The sequence below is a fragment of the Cibotium barometz genome, chromosome 51 (genome assembly GCF_041138505.1).
Source record: "Cibotium barometz isolate CiBa-2024 chromosome 51, ASM4113850v1, whole genome shotgun sequence".
Classification (NCBI taxonomy): domain Eukaryota; kingdom Viridiplantae; phylum Streptophyta; class Polypodiopsida; order Cyatheales; family Cibotiaceae; genus Cibotium; species Cibotium barometz.
In genome coordinates, this window is record NC_141096.1 from 20,083,337 (window position 1) to 20,101,135 (window position 17,799).

The 17,799-nt window shown below is 48.1% G+C and overlaps 1 pseudogene; it reads left to right on the forward strand.

Moving 5' to 3' along the window:
- Positions 1 to 980: 980 nt before the first annotated feature.
- Positions 981 to 14,496, forward strand: LOC147609405 (uncharacterized; annotated as a pseudogene).
- Positions 14,497 to 17,799: the final 3,303 nt, after the last annotated feature.

Genomic DNA, 17,799 nt, shown 5'->3' on the forward strand with positions numbered 1-17,799 from the left:
CCTAACTCTGTGTGTGAGTGTAGCTTTCCAACATTTGGTATCAGAGCTCTCTGCTCTTGCATCCATTGCTTACTGTTGCCTCCTCTGCCTCCTTTTTGTGCCGCTGTCCACGGGCAGCACTAGTGCCCGGAGCTCCCCTGCTGCCCAGCCTGACCGGCGGCTCCTCCCCTGCTGGATGGAGCTTGTGATAGAGCCGCTCAGCCTGGCCAGCTAAGCTGAGGTGGGGGGGAGAGACATTGGGCTGAGCCGCCCCCTCTTTGGACTGAGCAGCCTGCTCCAAGGGCTTACCTGACGATCCACCATTTTCAGCCCGCTCTGGAGGTATTTTTCCTGGTCTTTTTTCGCGGCGTCCTACTTGGTGGTCCTATCTACCTTTGTGCCGAGCCTGCCTCGTCGTACATGCTCATTGCTTGCTGCTACAGACCTTCTTAGTGAGTGTACATTTGGGCTTCTTTAGCTTGCAGGTTTTCCTGCGTAGAACATGTATTTTGGGAGTCACAAATTTTGGGGCTTTTCTGAAATTCATGTAATTCAGTACAAATTGGGGCCAAAATTGTTATGCAAAATTTGGGGCTTTTCTGTTTGGAGGATGTATTGGGGTTAACAATGCAGAAATTTAACACGCTCTGCAGATATTTGACACAGTAGCACACACATTGTGTGTTTCGGGACACTTCAGTGGCAGTGCACATTAGTGCTGTTTGGGTTGCTTGTAGGTATTGAAGTGTGGATTTTGATAGCATGGCTCAAAATGCTACAGATGTATTTGGAGTGCTATTCCAAGAGAATAAGTTTGATGGAACAAACTACTCCATGTGGAGTTTCATGATTCGGAATGTGCTGGTAGCCAAAGAGTTTTGGGGCATTGTGTGGGGTGTGATGACACACGCCCACTTACCTTGCAGCCAACAACACCTCAGAGGTTAAAAAGCTCTAGGAGCTAAGGGAGAGCATACTGCGCCTACGCAAGAGTCGAAAAGATGGGATTCCAGGATGCACAGGCCATGTCTTTGATAGCCCTTTTTGTCAACAAAAGGTCCATCATTCCACACATTTGGTCCTGCAAGACAACAAAGCTTGCATGGGACACTTTGGAAGCAATCTATCAGGTACGCAACGAGGCAAGAGTTGCCTACTTGAAGAGGCAATTCTTTCCATGGATGAGGGCGACTCTATGACAGATCACCTCACCAAAGTGAAAGACTTGCAGGAGCAGTTGCTTAACATTGATGAGGTTATTCTTGACAGGCAACTAGTCACCGACACTAAATTCTTTGCCCCCTTCTTACTTGGGCTTTCACACCTCTTTCTGAAACCGAGGTGGGTAGTATAATCCAAATTTCTAAGAATATTAAACTTCACATTAAAGACACTAAGTACAGATAGCTTCACCAGTTACAACCACACTCACCCACACTTACTTAATGAGTATAAAAGATTTGGAGAAAGTGACAACACAATGGGTTCGGAACGGCCCCCCCCATAAATAAACTTTATTACAGGGAGTATTTACGAGAGAGAGAGAGAGAGAGAGAGAGAGAGAGAGAGAGAGAGAGAGTTGGATTATATCATCTCCAAGAGGGTCCACATCATCTTTTTCATGCTTGTATTGGCCATTTATGAGGCCCTGCATTGGCATATCTTAGCAGAGTTTATTCAGTATTTTTTCTACCATTTTTTTGGTATTTTTAGGCATTTTATGTAGCATTTTATGCTATTGCCATGCTGTCGGCCTGCTACAGCTGGCCGACCAGCATCCCGAGGGAGTATATAAGGGCTGGCTCCCTTTCCCTCAATTCATCGCATTTTTCAGCATTCAGTTGAGGTCATTAGTAGCTGCAACTGCTTCTCACCATTGTACAGCACCTACGGGCTTCCCTCGTGCTTAGATTTCAGCAATAAACATTAGTTTCCAGCATTTACAGGTCTTGTACCTGGGCCTACATCTGTGTTTTATATTTGCTTCACTTTCCTTCATGGTATTAGAGAAAAACGTTGATATGTGAGCAGAAGAAAGCTGCGTTTTCTGTTTTTGAGCAGAGGCTTCGACAGTTTGCTGCGTTTTCTGCAGATTTCAGCGTAGAAGGTGGTGCGTTTTCTTCCTGGAGCAGAGGCTTCCTCAAGAGTGCTGCGTTTTCTTCATCTGACACCTGGGACTGTTGTATTTCTGAATTTTCAGCAAAGATTGTTGAAGCCCTCTTCTAGGTGCCGAGGATAGGGAACTACATCTTGGAGAGATCTTCTTCCTCTCCTTTCAGTTTCCCACCATCCCTCCCTTTCTTCTTGCTGTGCATAACCTGAGAGGAGGACGACTTGATTTTTTTCAGCCCCTTTCTTCATAGAAGGTTTCTTGTCAGAGGACATGGCTTCACGAGATTTCTCTACTGCTGCTTCTTCTCCTGTTGATTCTCCAGCACCATCACAGTTTGGATCCCTTGCTCCCACAGCTCCACAGGTGGTTCCTATTCCCAATCTTCCCTCTCTTAGTTTCTCTCATCCAGGTCTTGCTCCCACCGCTACCCACATACCATCCTACAATCCTCCCCGAGTCAGTGACTCCATGAAGCTTACCGCAACCAACTATCATACTTGGTCTTTCTACACTCAGTTGTTGCTGGAAGGAGCTGGTGTGTGGATGGCTATCTCCACACCTCACTTGGCGGACCTTGCTTTGAGAAGCATATTGGATACTCGGGCTCGTCTTATCATCATCCATTGCATGACTCCATCCATACATGCACAGTTTGTCTCCTCTCGGAGTAATGCTCATCAGATGTGGATAGAGATCCAGAGGAGGTATGGGAGAGTTTCGACAGTGAAGATTGCCAAATTGGAGTCAGATCTGGAGAAGCTTACCATCACCGAGTCAGATAACCCGATTGAGAAGATTGGAGAGTTTTCCCATATCAAGCTGCAACTTGAGGAGTATGGGAGCACCAAGTTGCTATTTCAAGGCTTTTGCAATGGTTCTATATGCTATGGATGAATGATATGCAATATATAGAGTACTTTCTAATGCACACCCTAAGGTTTCTACTGTCTCTACATGCATGAATGAATCTCTTTAAGTGGGTTAAGGGACTTGACTGACTGACTGACTCACTATGGCTGAGGAATGACCTACGTAGCTCGTGCTTGACATATCCTGGAGACTAAGGATTACAATGGGGTCACGACGTACAACAAATATCATCCTAAAGGGTGCTAATACCGTACAATGTTGCACTGATGATGATGAGTCATCTTGTTACCTTGCACTACAGTGCAAAGTGCATGTGACATTCCCTCTTGCTTAGCTTGGTGGTAGGTTCATGGCTTCCAAGTAGTCCGCCAATAACTGGGGGTACTCTTGAAAGAACTCCTCGTTTAGCCAAACGGCTTTGTGGGTACCTCGATCTCGGAACTTCGTGTAGAACTGACGTATTCTTCGACCGGAACCATGCTTTCAACGATGAAGAAGGATTTGCTCAAGCTGGATGACTTCTGCTTCGTCTACCACGTCTGGTTGCTGTTCATCTGAAACATCAAACACTTCTGGTCCAACTTAATAACATATGATTTTAGCCAAGAAACATGGGAAACATCATGCATAGCTAAGGGCACCCCATTTGGGATAAGTAGTATGCAATGCCAGGCGTCCCCGGCACTACCTATCCCTTCACACATCCATGTAGGCAGGACACGGAAACACGTCATTCTCTAGCAGAAATCCACTAATGCATTCACATGCATCCATGATTTATGCACATGCATGCAAGATGGAAATCCCCCGTTCTCAGTACTTGTACTATTTTGAGCACCTTGGAATCCCAGAGCCCTTTCACACAGGAACATGCCCAGATTTGTGACATTTTCAGCCAAGGACAAAGGGAAAGCAAAGAGCTTTAAGCATGGAGGACACCAGTCCAATAAGGCTGGTCATGGACAGCCCTCTTCTGGGGGCGATTCGTCTGAAAGAGGGCATGCTAGCAAGCCCAAAAAGAACGGAAAATGTCACTACTGTCATAAGCACGACCAATACATAAATGAATGTAGAAAGTGGATGGCAAAAGAAAAGAAAGATGCAGGTAATGCAGTAGCTGACACTTCTAATGACAAAGTAGAGCAGTTTGCTAATGTAGTTCACGAGGAGTGCTCATAACTGCAATTGGCCAGCATGGGTACTCAGTTGGCCAGCATTAGGTGTTGCTCCTCAGCATGCAGTTGGGCAGCATTAAATAAAACATCGCAGCATTTTATTTAGCATTTAATGATAATTTTTGTGCAAAAGCTACTGGCCGACAACGTCTGCCAGAGCCGACCAGTAGCCTAGGAGCATATAAAAGAAGCGCTTTAGACCCCACTAATTTAGATCATCGTCAGAGAAATTCAGCATCAGTCCCAAGCAGTTCCAGCATTCCCAAGATCTCGACAAAGGGCATCTTCAGCATTCAGCCAGCATATGTGCATCCCTTAGTTTTAGGATTGCATAGTGGTCATTGAAGAGCAACTCAACGGAGCTTGGACAGCATCTGGATCAGCTTGCGTTTGGTCTACATCGTCCTTGCGTCTAGCAGTCCTCAGTCATCATTTATACTCATTGTAAGTTCTCCAAAGAATAATGTAAGCAAATACTCCTGCTTGCAAGAGGGAGGGGGGGATTTCAGTGGTTAAATTGGGACCCAATACTGTGTCGACTCCAGGTTTGCACCATCAGGAGAGTCGCCCTATACGCCACTATATGATGATGTCATGAGGTTTGCCAGCATGGGAGACATATTACTATTGGGAGACTTTAATGCACGTACAGGCACAGAGCAGACAGAGCTGTATGATACTCAAGAGGCTATGTATCGGGAAATCATGGCAGAGGATGTAGGGTTGCAGTGATCAGCACAGGATGAGGGGGAGATTACAGATTATGGCACTGGAACTCTAAAGGGGGAGTGAGCACAGTGGACTACTTGATGGGATCTCCTTCATTGATACCTGATGTGCAGGGTTTCACGATTTCCAGTCGGCCCATTGGCATAGCAGCCGATCATGCATACTTGAGTTTCACACTAGTAGGTAGATCCCCGAGAGATGGGCCAGCCACTCATTTACCTAGATACCCAAGATATCAGTTTACACGTGAGACAGTTGGGGTTTACCGAGATGCAGTATCTGATGGCTTGTTCACTTTAGACCCGCATAGCCCTCTGGACGAGATCACGAGAGGATTGGCAGGTGTACTACATGCATCCGCCTCATGCGTTTCCCTGCACTATGATCCCTTCCACCCACCCCCGCAGCATTGCCCCACAGAACAGTTGGTATGATGATGAGTGTCGAGACACGAGCACAGCTACAGCGTGAGATTGCCATTGGGACTCACACGCATAGACATGCCAGGATGATCTTTTGGCGCCTTGTGCGGAGGAAGAAACGAGCCTATCTGGCTAAGCTAGAGGAGGAGATCTACCAACTCTTCCTGGGGAAGGACAGCGAGAGGGCATGGAAGATGTTTTAGGAGAGACAGCCTGGTACTCCGATTACTGCACCTAAGGCATGGCATACTTATGCTAGAGAGCTATATGATACGCCAGTATAGCCCCCCACCCCCCTTCACTGGGAGCTAGACCGGCTAGCAGCACCTTTTTTACTATGCGGATGGTGCTAGATGCGATAGACAGGTTACAGAATGGAAAGGCACAGGATCATGATGGGCTAGTTGGAGAGCACTTCTCATATGCATGCGACACTTTGGCTCCGCTCATTGTACATGTGTTTAATTGTGCCATTTGTGAGGGTTTACCGGCAAGCTGGACAGAGCATATCATTGTACCACTCTTTAAGAGTGGGGACCTCATGGTACCAGGCAACTACAGGACGATCATGATTGGTCATTACTTGGCCAAACTATACGGCTCTATATTGGAGTCGGAGCTGAGCTGTTGGGTAGAGAGGCATGGTCATCGAGCACATGGACATGCCGGCTTCAGGAGAGAATTTACTACCTTAGATCACATACTGACACTTCGGGCACTTATTGAAGAGGGCAGGGCACAGAAGAGAAGGATATACTGCTGCTCTGTGGACTTCCGCAAAGCCTTCGATACCGTACCACGTGCTAGGTTTATGCACAGATTGCATGACATTGAGGTACCCGAGGATATGCAGTGGGGGATATATGCTTTGTATGAGTCTATGACAGGCAGAGTCCGAGCTCCAGGCGGACTATCCGATATGGTGACCAGCACGATAGGGGTGAAGCAAGGATGCCCCGCTATCGCCCACCCTCTTTGGCTGATTATGTAGACAGATTGGGAGGCCCAAGGGCATGCATGGCAGGGGTGTTGATACCCATCTTGTTATATGCTGATGATATTGTTCTAATCTTAGACTCTCCGGAGGGATTACAGAGACACCTCGATGCATTACAGGCTTTCTGTGCGGATAGAGATTTGACAGTGAACCTTGGGAAAACCAAGGTTACGGTGTTTAACACCACATAGGCATGGGTGACGAGATCAGAGCCTCAGTTCACTTTCCGAGGGGAGCTGGTTGAGTACGTCAGGTGATATGTCTACTTGGGAGTTACTTTCACAGGACCGCGTTTCTCCCTGAAGGAAGCAGCAACAGCTAGATTAGCTCGAGGGCATGCAGCCTTGGGGGCACTTGAGAGGCAGTGTGCACACATACAGTTTCAGGAGCCACGCACCAAATTGTGGCTATTTGATATGCTTGTCACACCGACCCTCCTGTACGGAGCTCCAATTTGGGAGCCCAGCATACATCACAGATCTCAGAGAGGGACGGATGAGGGATGGAGGCAAATGGAGAGACCATTGATTATGATGATTGCCCGCATGATTCAGAGCAAATCATCAGTACCACATGAGATTGTTCGGGTTGAGCTGGGTGCCGCACCAGTAGTGACCGAGGTCCTATTCCGCCATTGGACAGATCCGGACCTCATCACACTAGTTGCGGATTGAGACAGGGCGATATGTGCATCAGATCTTGGATGACCGAACTTGTCAGCTATGCTACCAGGAGGCAGAGACAGAGGAGCACTACATTTGCCGATGTATAGTCTATTATGAGATCCGAGGGAGATATCACTGCCTCTTCCGAGAGGGTTTTGGGCCGTTACGCAGGGTCATGGAGTTTGAGGATCAGAGATGCCTGGGATTGTTCCTACTTGAGCTCATGAGACACAAAGAGACCCTCTTGGCAGACACGAGACCGAGCCATGATGACTTAGACAGAGGACCCTGATAGATTTCTTTGGCACCAGCACCAGCAACCCAACCCACACACCTTCTGATACCTTCTCCATTGGGCCATCAGGGCACTGACCACGCTCCCAGGGAGTTTGAGGATCAGAGATGCCTGGGATTGTTCCTAGTTGAGCTCAGGAGACACAGAGACCCTCTTGGCAGACAGGAGACCGAGCCATGATGTACCTAGACAGAGGACCATGACAGATTTCTTCGGCACCAGCACCAGCAACCCAGCCCACACACCTCCTGATACCTTCTCCATTGGGCCATCAGGGCACCGACCACGCTCCCAGGGAGTCACCATTGATAGAGTAGTCATCTTATGTCGTGCTCGTCGGCCACGCCCACCAGGATCTCGACCACGACATCCTCACCATCGCCAGATCAGAGCCATTATTGCTCGGCATCGGAGGTGCCTACCTCGTTTCTACGACCTCTCCATTCTAGACAGCCCCATGGTGGAGATACTTGATCTAAGGAGAGGGCAACACTTCAACTGATCGGCATACATGGATCTACCTGATATACATTTTCCAGTATTTTCTACTCAGTATCATCTCGGAGTCTTACAATTCTGTATTTGTAATTGTAAGACAATCAGTTTATTGTACTTCTTAGTCTCATTTAGTTGTTCTCTTTGATGAGACACCAACTTCAGATGTACTCTCAGTTTTGGTCTCATAGGCCGTTATGGCCTCTTAGAGACGTTAATATATCATTTCATTTCATTTCATTTCTTCTACTCTCTCTCTACGTGTACCTAGGGGTTATCTTCTCTGTAGCAGCCACGCGCTTCACCATGGGTTCAGCAGCCAGAGCTAGATTGACACGGGGATATGCAGCATTGTCTATTCTAGAGAGACAGTGCCACCATGCGCATTTTCAAGAGCCCCGGATGAAGGGGTGGCTATTTGACACATTAGTCACACCGGCACTGATGTATGGAGCAGCGGTATGGGTGCCAGGCCTTGCTACCCATTGGTGGACACAAATAGAGAGACCACAGGCCCTCATGATGGCACGCATGATACGCAGCAAACCGTCAGTATCTCATGACATTATCCGAGCAGAGTTTGCTGCGCCTCCTATGATGGTAGAGGCCATATTCCAGACTATATGCCTGCTAGACAAATTCAGAGAGATGCCACAGGAGACAGATTGTCATACAGAGCTTTTGAGGCATCTAGACAGCTCGCTGAGGCAGGAGACAGAGGATCATGGTATGCAGAGGTCACACATTGGTTCTCACAGCATGGCCCAGACATGGATCATCTACCACCATTCCAGTATGACAAGGATGCACCACATATCCGTCTCTCATAGTGAGAGGAACAGAGTATTGAGACAAGACCTATGGCAGCTCTATACACGAGAGACATGGATATCGCCTACACAGTCTCTTTCACTGAAGATGCTGTACTATAGAGATCACTTCATGAGTATCACTGATGATGGATTTATAGAGAGGCCTAGATACATGGAGGGCTTTTTACCACACGGCTCCTGAGTAGCTATTGGTCAGCTTAGAGTCTCATCACATCGATTGGAGATCGAGACTGGTAGAACAGCATGGATCCCCCGAGAGGAGAGGGTATGCAGATTGTGCAGAGAGGAGGTGGAGAGTGAGGAGCATTATGTATGCAGATGCAGAGCATATACAGCCATCAGAGAGAGATATCCCATTTTATTTAGAGAGCCACATTCCCTACGCTAGCTCTTTGAGGCAGCAAACTAGCGCATACTGGGGAGATTCATTCTAGACATACAGCGTCACAGAGAGACATCATTACAGGCTCAGACAGCTCCAGAGGGGGGACGACAGACACAGATTACTACATTTTTTCAGAGATCCACCCCACTCCCAGCCCCTACACAGCAGGGAATTACTCTCTAGAGAGCAGAGACACTCAGAGCCTGCAGGAGACAGAGGACACCTGGCTTTCGGACACCACGCCTATACCAGAGAGAGATGACAGAGATCAGAGCTCAATTTCACAGAGACGGTGCAGAGCGACTGGCTCGCTTCATAGCCGACCCAGGCATGTTCTTCAGGGAGTTGTGGACACCCCCTTCATTGATGTATACCATCTTATACTCCCATTATGGTACAGGATGGAGCTAGCTAGGTTGCATATCATGATTGTATACTCCATGCATATAGCTTTGCATTCTCCTAGTAGTAGAGCTCCATCCCCTCCCCCACTCATTGTACTTCTTGCACACCCAGATTCAGCTTTTTAGTTCAGTACTTTTTCATTTTGTTGGGATGACAGAGGATACCCCACACAGGTACACTGATTTGTCTCATAGGCCGACTTCGGTCTTTTGGAAGACGTTAATAAAATCTTTTTCTTTCTTTCTTTCTAAGTGGACTTGCACAGACTCACGGGTATAAAGAAGGCTTTGTTGTGCGTTATGATGATCAACCTCTTGCATGCTACATTGGTATCAGAACTGCAGGTTGTAACCCAACTTGGCTACCCTGAAGTGAGAGCATTCTGTGGATGGTAAAACTGCGGTCGGGAAAAACCACCCAGGCCTCCACAATGTTAGGAGAGACATCATCACCAAGTTACAAGGAAGATATTGAAGAAGAGTTCTACAGGGAAGACACAAATACTATAGAAATGCTTCCGCCAAGCAATGAAGATTTCATTAGATTGCTCTTGGAGCAAAACAGGTTGCAAAGGCAACAAATTGAAGCCAAAGAAGAAGAAGCGGCACAAGAAAAAAAAGCTAAAGAAGAGATTGAAAAAGCCAAAGCAGCGGCTGAAGAAGCTAAAGAAGCTGCAGAAAGTCCCAAAGAGCTCTCAGAATTGGAAAAATTATTCCTTCTCATGGAGCAGCAACGGCACAAAGAACGGCTAGCCAAAGAACCTCGCCGTGAGGATGAACAAAGGGCCGAGGACACTAAACGCAGGGATGAAGAAGACCGAAAGCAGGTAGATCAAGCTACCCGAGAAAGGTTTAATCGTGAGGCTATGCAACTCCAAAATTAGTAGTTGATAGCCGCTATGCAGGTGAATGTTTTGTTTCTTCTCCCTACACCGGCGAACCAAGGAGCAAGTTCCTCCACCACCCCAACCACCACCGTCATACAAGCTCAACAGAACTTCAGTAAGTATGATGGTAAGTGTGTCACGTGCATCCCGCACTTGGATGCCACGTAGACATATCTGTACAGAAGGTGCAGGACCTGGGATGGTAAACTCGTTCCATGTGAGCCCAGTCAGGGACGAGTCAGCTAGGGCTCCATCCCAGTTGTCCGAGGTCAGGTGTGCATTGTCCTACACATGAGTCCAAGGTCAGGTGTGCATCGTCCTGCACATGAAACAGTGCCAATCCGTGCTGTGAGTCTCCCTCTGGAATGATGTCATGATTCTGTGTATCTGGTATGGTACTGGACGCCAGATCATTGTGTAGATAGTTAGGGTTTGCATATAGGAAAGGGGCCAGCCCATAGGGCTACCCCAAGTACTTGTGTGGGCATGGGGACAGTGTAAAACCACCCCCATGAGGGCCAGGAAGGCCCTGGCTGTACCCACCAGCCATGGGTAGGCCATGGAGGGCTGTAGGACAGCCCTAGGGGCATGCCAGCCGACAGGTCATCCAGCCTTGTGATGGCTGTAGGGCAAGTATGGGGCAGCCCATACAGGCTACCCAGCCTCCAAACAGCAAGTATTTAGTGCCCAGGCCTCTAGAAAACCATGCGCCTAATGCCCAGCGAACAAGGGAATTATGTGCAGATTTTATTTAGCATTTAATGCTGTTTATTCAGTCGTGGCTGATTTATGACAGCCGACTGCATTTAAGGCAGCCGACTGGTCATCCTGGAGTAGTATAAATACCAAGGACCACAATCCATTCTTTCATCTCATCATTCATCAAGTTCTGAAGCTGAAACAAGGGCCAGGACAGCCTAGAACAAGCTAATGCGGAAGGGGTGAAGGATTGAAGGTCAAGGGAGAGATCCATCTCAGCCAAGAAGGTTCAGTCAGTCTTTTATTTCAGTATTTTACATCATTCGAATAAAAGCAAATACACCATTCGTGGTGGTGGCCCTGCAGACGGTATTTTTTTTCGGGCCCCAATACTGTGTTCTCTCCGCTCTCCCTCTCTCTCTCTCTCTCTCTCTCTATTTTGGGGAGTGCTCATGGGTTACTTATTTATGATGGTTTGTCACGATGGCCCGGCTCGGGTGCTTTTGCATGCTGGAATAACAAGAAGGGCGCTAGTACAGTGGACTACTTGATAGGATCCCCTACTTTGATGCCAGATATCTAGAGTTTCTATATTTCTGATAGGCCGATTGGGATGGCGGCAGATCATGCATACTTATGCTTCACAGTGGTATGCAGGAACCAAAGACGGTTATCGCCATTACCTCTCTCTCGCCACCCTAGATACCATTTTACACGAGAGACTGCTGGAGTTTATTGCAGTGCAGTCTACGATGGCCTTTTCACTCTTGACCCAAATAGCCCTTTAGAGGAGCTTACGAGAGGCTTTACAGAGGTACTACATACCTCGGCAGCATATGCTTTCCCATATACTATAGCTGCCTCTAAGTCCTTGAGCAGTACTATTCCGCAGAATAGCTGGTATGATGACGAATGCCGAGAGACCCGAGCTCAGCTACAGAGAGATGTCGCCCTCGGGGCACGTACACACAGACAGGCCAGGACGCTCTTCCGACGCTTTGTGCGAAAGAAGAAGCGGGATTACCTAGCAAAGCTCGGGCAGAGTTGTACCAATTATTCTTGAGTCAAGACAGTAAGAGGGCTTGGAAAATGTTTCAGGAGAGGCAGCCACCTACCCCGATCACGGCACCGGAGACTTGGCACGAGTATGCGATGTCCCTATTTGATGTACCTGGACAGCCTCCCATTCCGCACCCGCCATCACCTTGACCGGATCATTGCGTTTTCTTCACTTTGCAGATGGTGCTAGATGCGATTGATAGACTACACATAGGGAGGACGCAAGATCATGAAGGTCTAGCAGCTGAACATTTCTCATATGCACGGGATACTCTGGCCCCAACCCTTGTACACATGTTTAATAGAGCTACGTGAAGGTTTCCCAACTAGTTGGACAGATAACACTATTGTGCCGTTGCTTAAGAGCGGGGATCCCATGATGCCCAGTAACTATCGTACGATCATGATTGGCCATTATCTGGCTAAGGTATACGGATCCATCTTGGAGCATGAGATGAGCCGGTGGGCAGAGAGGCAGGGACATAGAGCAACTGGACAGGCTGGTTTTAGGAGGGGATACACCACACTGGATCATCTACTCACCCTCAGAGCTCTTATCGAGGAGGGACGAGCACGAGGACGGAGGATATATTGTTGTTTTGTGGACTTCCACAAAGCATTTGATACGGTACCACGTGCCAGGCTTACGAGGAGACTACAGGATATTGGTGTCCCTGAGGAGATGCAGTGGGGAGTATACACTTTGTATGAGTCAGTGATAGGCACAGTACGTGCCCCAGGGGGCTTGTCGGATGCAGTGAACTGTACTATTGGGGTGAAGCAGGGCTGCCCGCTTTCACCCACGCTCTTTGGGCTATACATTGATGAGGTCTCAGACTATGTGGATAGATTGGGTGGCCTAGGGGCGAGCCTAGCTGGGGTGTTGATACCCATCCTACTATATGCAGATGACATTGTGCTTATCTCAGACACTCTTGAGGGACTACAAAGACACTTGGATGCATTGCAGTCTTTTCGTGTGGACAAAGATCTCATAGTGAACCTTAGTAAAACCAAGGTTATGACATTTAATACCACACAAGCATGGGTGTCTAGAACAGAGACGCAGTTTACGTTTAGAGGAGAGCCAGTTGAGTATGTCAGATCCTATGTGTACCTGGGGGTGACCTTCAGAGGGCCGTGGTTTTCTATGAGGGAGGCAGCAGAGGCTAGACTAGCACGAGGATTTGCAGCTTTGGGGGAACTTGAGAGACAGTGCGTAGACATACAGTCTCAGGAGCCACGCACGAAACTATGGCTATTTGACACTCTGGTTACATCCACACTTCTCTATGGAGCAGAGATATGGGGGCCTAGTCTTTTCCATAAGAGGAGGGAGCCATTGGTAGGACAGGACGGACCACATAGAGACTATTATGATGGATGGCAGCATATGGAGAGGCCATTAGTGATGATGATTGCAGGCATGATTCGGAGCAAGTCATCTGTACCACATGAGATCATCAGGGCAGAGATGGGGGCTGTCCCAGTGGTTACTGAGGCTTTGTTCCGTGCAGTTACTTTTCTCCATAGAATATGGGAGCTCCCTCAGCAGAAATACCCTCGCCTAGCACTCACTTCCTCCAAACAGCTTGCAGATGAGGGAGACACCCAGTGTTGATAGGCCCAGATGCGCACATGGCTGGCCTTGCATGGCATGAGTATTGATGCATTCCCGCCTTTTGCTTACAGCTTGGATTGCCCGTTCTTAGATCTCAGCCGTTCAGAGCTGAATCGGGTGATCAGGATGGACATTGTGAGACTAGATACAGAGAGGACATGGGTCAGTCCCCTGCAGCCGTTGGGCACGAAAATGGCACACTACCATAGTCATTTTCTACACCTCTCTTAGGACGGGCTTATTATACGCCATGCTTGCATGGACACACACCTCTCACATGGTATTCGGAGTGCTATTGGACAGATTCGCACCTCTTCACACCGGTTGAGGATAGAGACAAGTCGATATGAGGATATATCACTAGAGGACCGCATATGCCAGCTTTGCCATCAGGAGGTGGAGTCGGAGGAACACTATATATGTCGTTGTACTGTCTACTATGAGATCCGAGGGAGGTACCACTGTCTGTTCCGTGAAGGCTTTGGACCTTTGCGTCGGATCGTGGACTTTGAGGACCAAAGGTGCTTAAGGGCTCTTCATACTTGATCTTAGACGCCATAGAGAGAGCCTATTGAGGGACAAGAGGGCAGTGGGACTAGAGCCGCCTAGACAGAGAGCCCTCACAAATTTTTTCAGAGCCAGCACTGTAACCCCACCAGCCTCTACTCCCCCATCTACAGGCCTACTTGGAAGACCACCCTCCAGAGGAGTCACCCTGGACAGAGTCATTGCCATCTGTAGAGCGAGACGCCCACGACCACGAGGATCGCGTCCACGACTCCCTCACCATCGGCAGATTCGAGCCATCATTGCCCGCCACCGGAGGAGTTTACTGCGACGATTCAGCGGTTCAGCTTTCAGCTCTTAGCTCTCTTAGGATGTTACTATTTTCATTCTTTCTTTCAGATTTGTTATGATGAGACATCATCATCATCATCAGTTGTACCTTGTTTTGGTCTCATGGGCCATTTCGGCCTTTAGGAGACGTTAATATATCTTTCTTTCTTTCTTTCTTCCTCTCTATTTTCGGCACATCTTCATTCAGCTTTGTGCGTTAATTCCGTCGCGAAACGTGTGCTGATTTCTGAGCTTCGAAGTTACCGATCTCCCCCGAAGCTTTCGCATGTTACAGTGGTATCAGAGCCTACTTCAAGTGCAAAGATTCAATAAAGAAACCAGAATTTTTTCTCGCTCGTGTGGTTGGTTTTCAGATGCCGGTGGACTACCCCTTTCGGAGTGACTCCTGTCCCTCGAAAGACGGTTGGTTTTCAGCCTCCGAAAGCCTCTGGACGTCTCCCACACACATAGTGGATGGTCAGATTGCGCTCTGGAAAGGAAGTGTGTTTTCTTGCTATGGCGAGCTTCGACGATAAGAGAGACCAAGAATCCTGGGACCAAAGTGCATCGGGCAGCCCAGCTAGGGTACCAGGCTTGAGTGTTACAGATATGTTCCAGCAGATGATGCGAGCAATCGCAGACCAGATGACCAAGTTGGAAGAGCAGAAGGCGCAGATCCAGGCTCTGGAAGAGCGTACCCGTTCTCCAGCGTCGCGCTTTCCATCTCCTCCTCCCTCTCGTTCCGTATCCCAGATTCCACCTTTGTGGGTATATGCCAGGCATACTCCACCCACATAGACAAGTTTTCTGACCCCTCGGCGGATCTCACCGATCTGCTAAAGGGTGTGAAGACAAGAAGGCAACGGATTCGAATGACTCCACGAGCGTTGGAGGCATTCAAGAGCCTCAAGGTGGCTTTATCAGAAGCGCCTTGTTTAGCACTTGCCTTGTGGGACGAGCCATTTCAGGTGATCACCGATGCGAGTAACATCACAATTGGCGGTGTGTTTCAACAGAATGGTCATCCAGTAGCTTACATGTCTCGTAAGTTACTGGCCGTAGAGAAAAATTACTTAGTCTACGATCGTGAACTCCTTGCAGTTATACAGGCCTTGAAACATTGGAAACATTTTCTTTATGGCTGTGACTTTGAGGTTCGCACACTGACCATTAGGCATTACGCTGGATTCAGACAATACCAAGTGCACAGTGGAGTGACCGAAAGCACCGTTGGAGCCAGATATTCCAGCCATAGTAGCAGGGGAACCCCGTTTTCCCCCATTGGGAACGGTGGAACGCGTTCCCCCATCGCCTGAACCAGTGGAACGTGGGAAACGAATGCTGGAACGTTGAGGTGGTCGAAAAGAGGTGGAACGGCAGGGAACGGTGGTGGAACGGGTTATGGAACGGGCGAGGGAACGCTAGCCTGCCGTTCCCCCACGTGGGAAAGTGCTGATGACGTGGATTTTTTTTAAAAAAATAGAAGCCCGTAAGCCTTGCGCCAGGCGCTTTTCGGAAATTCGCACCGGTCTCGTACGCCTTTCGCCCGTCGCTTTTCGGAGTTCACGCCTGTACCAGTGTAGTCGCCGTTGCTATCCACGACTCCACGAGTCCACTGCCTGTACTGTCCTGCCCGTACGGCAGCTGTTCTGACATTCTATACTACATAGTACAGCCGCCCCAGCCACTGGCAGCCAGGCCCCCAACCCTTGCATTGTGCAGACTTGCAGTGTACACTGTACACTGTACACACAGTGACTACATTCATCTAAAAGGCAAGGCAGCAAGAAGCTTTTCTCTTTCTTCTCTCTCTCTTTTTTTGCAGGAGGAGCAAACCGTGTGAGAGCACATCTATGCCATGTGAACAATGAAAAAGCACAAGTGAACAAATGCCCAGGGACAACACCTGAAATGCGTAGAGAGCTTTTGGCAAAGTACCCAAGTGAAGAGGAGAAAGCATGTGCACGAAAGAAACCGGCAATTGATGCATCTTACTTCAGTAGACAAGGGGAAGATGTACACTTGGGAGATGGACAACAGTATGGAGGACTTGGGAGCTTTGCATTTTCCCAAGATTCGCAGTCTATGGGTGCAAGTTCCGGCAAGCAGCAAACCTTGGGAGCAGCTTGGGATCCCCGCAAGAAAGAGAGGGTAGATGCAGCTGTTGCAAGGTTCTTTTATCATGATCATGTAGCATTCAATGTTGCCAGGTCTCCATATTTTATTGAAATGGTCCAGGAGATTGCACGGTATGGCCCAACATACAAGCCTCCTTCATATGAGACACTACGCACCACCTTGTTGCAAAAGGAGAAAGCTGCAATTGAATGTGCTTTAGAGTCTGTGCATGAAAGTTGGGCAAAGAATGGTGTGTCACTTATTGCAGATGGTTGGAGTGACACTCGAAAAAGGTCCATTCATGGCATGGTTGCTTATTCTCGAGGAAGAATGCAATTCATTTCCTCGCATGATGCTTCTGGGACTGGAAAAACTGCAGATCAGCTTGTGGAAGAGTGGGCCGAAGGTATTGAGAAAGTTGGACCAGAGAATGTTATTCAGTTCTTAGCTGATGGTGAGGCAACAAATAGAGCAGCTGGTCTTAAGCTTGAAGACAGGTATCCGCATATCACATTTAGTCCATGCTTTGCTCATTGTTTGAGCAACTTATTGAAGGATGTTGGCAGCTTGCCATGGGTTGATCCACACATTCAAAAAGGCAAGGAGATAATAAGCTTCATTCAAAACCTTCAGTTTATTTTGAATGAATTCCGCAAGAGATCGGCCAAAAAGGATCTCTTGAAGTACTCAGAGACACGCTTTGGTTATAACTTTCTTATGATGAAGAGGTTATCCAAAGTGCAATTGCCTTTGAAGCAGTTGGTGGTATGCAATGAAAGGATGGGATGGGCACTTTCTCGCTCAAGAGCCGGCATAGAGGTTGCAAGAACCATACAAGACTTCACATTTTGGGATGAAGTCAATACTATCAATGCTATGATGAAGCCGATCATGCGCTTGATGCGGATTGCAGATGGACGGGAGCCATGCATTGGCAAGGTTTATGAGGGGGCTGACCGAATGATCAAGAAAATAGGAGAAATGGGCTTGTCTGATGAGAAATATGCAGAGGTTCGAGAATTATGTGAAGCACGATGGAATGGTTATCATTCTCCTATGCATGCTGCTGCGTATGTCTTGGATCCGGAGTTCCAAGGATGTGGACAAGAGGCCGATGATGAGGTGATGGATGGTTGGGAGACAGTGCTTTCTAGGCAGGTTCGTGATGCAGATAAACGAAGGTTGGTGAAAGACCAACCTGGATTTTATCGCAGCA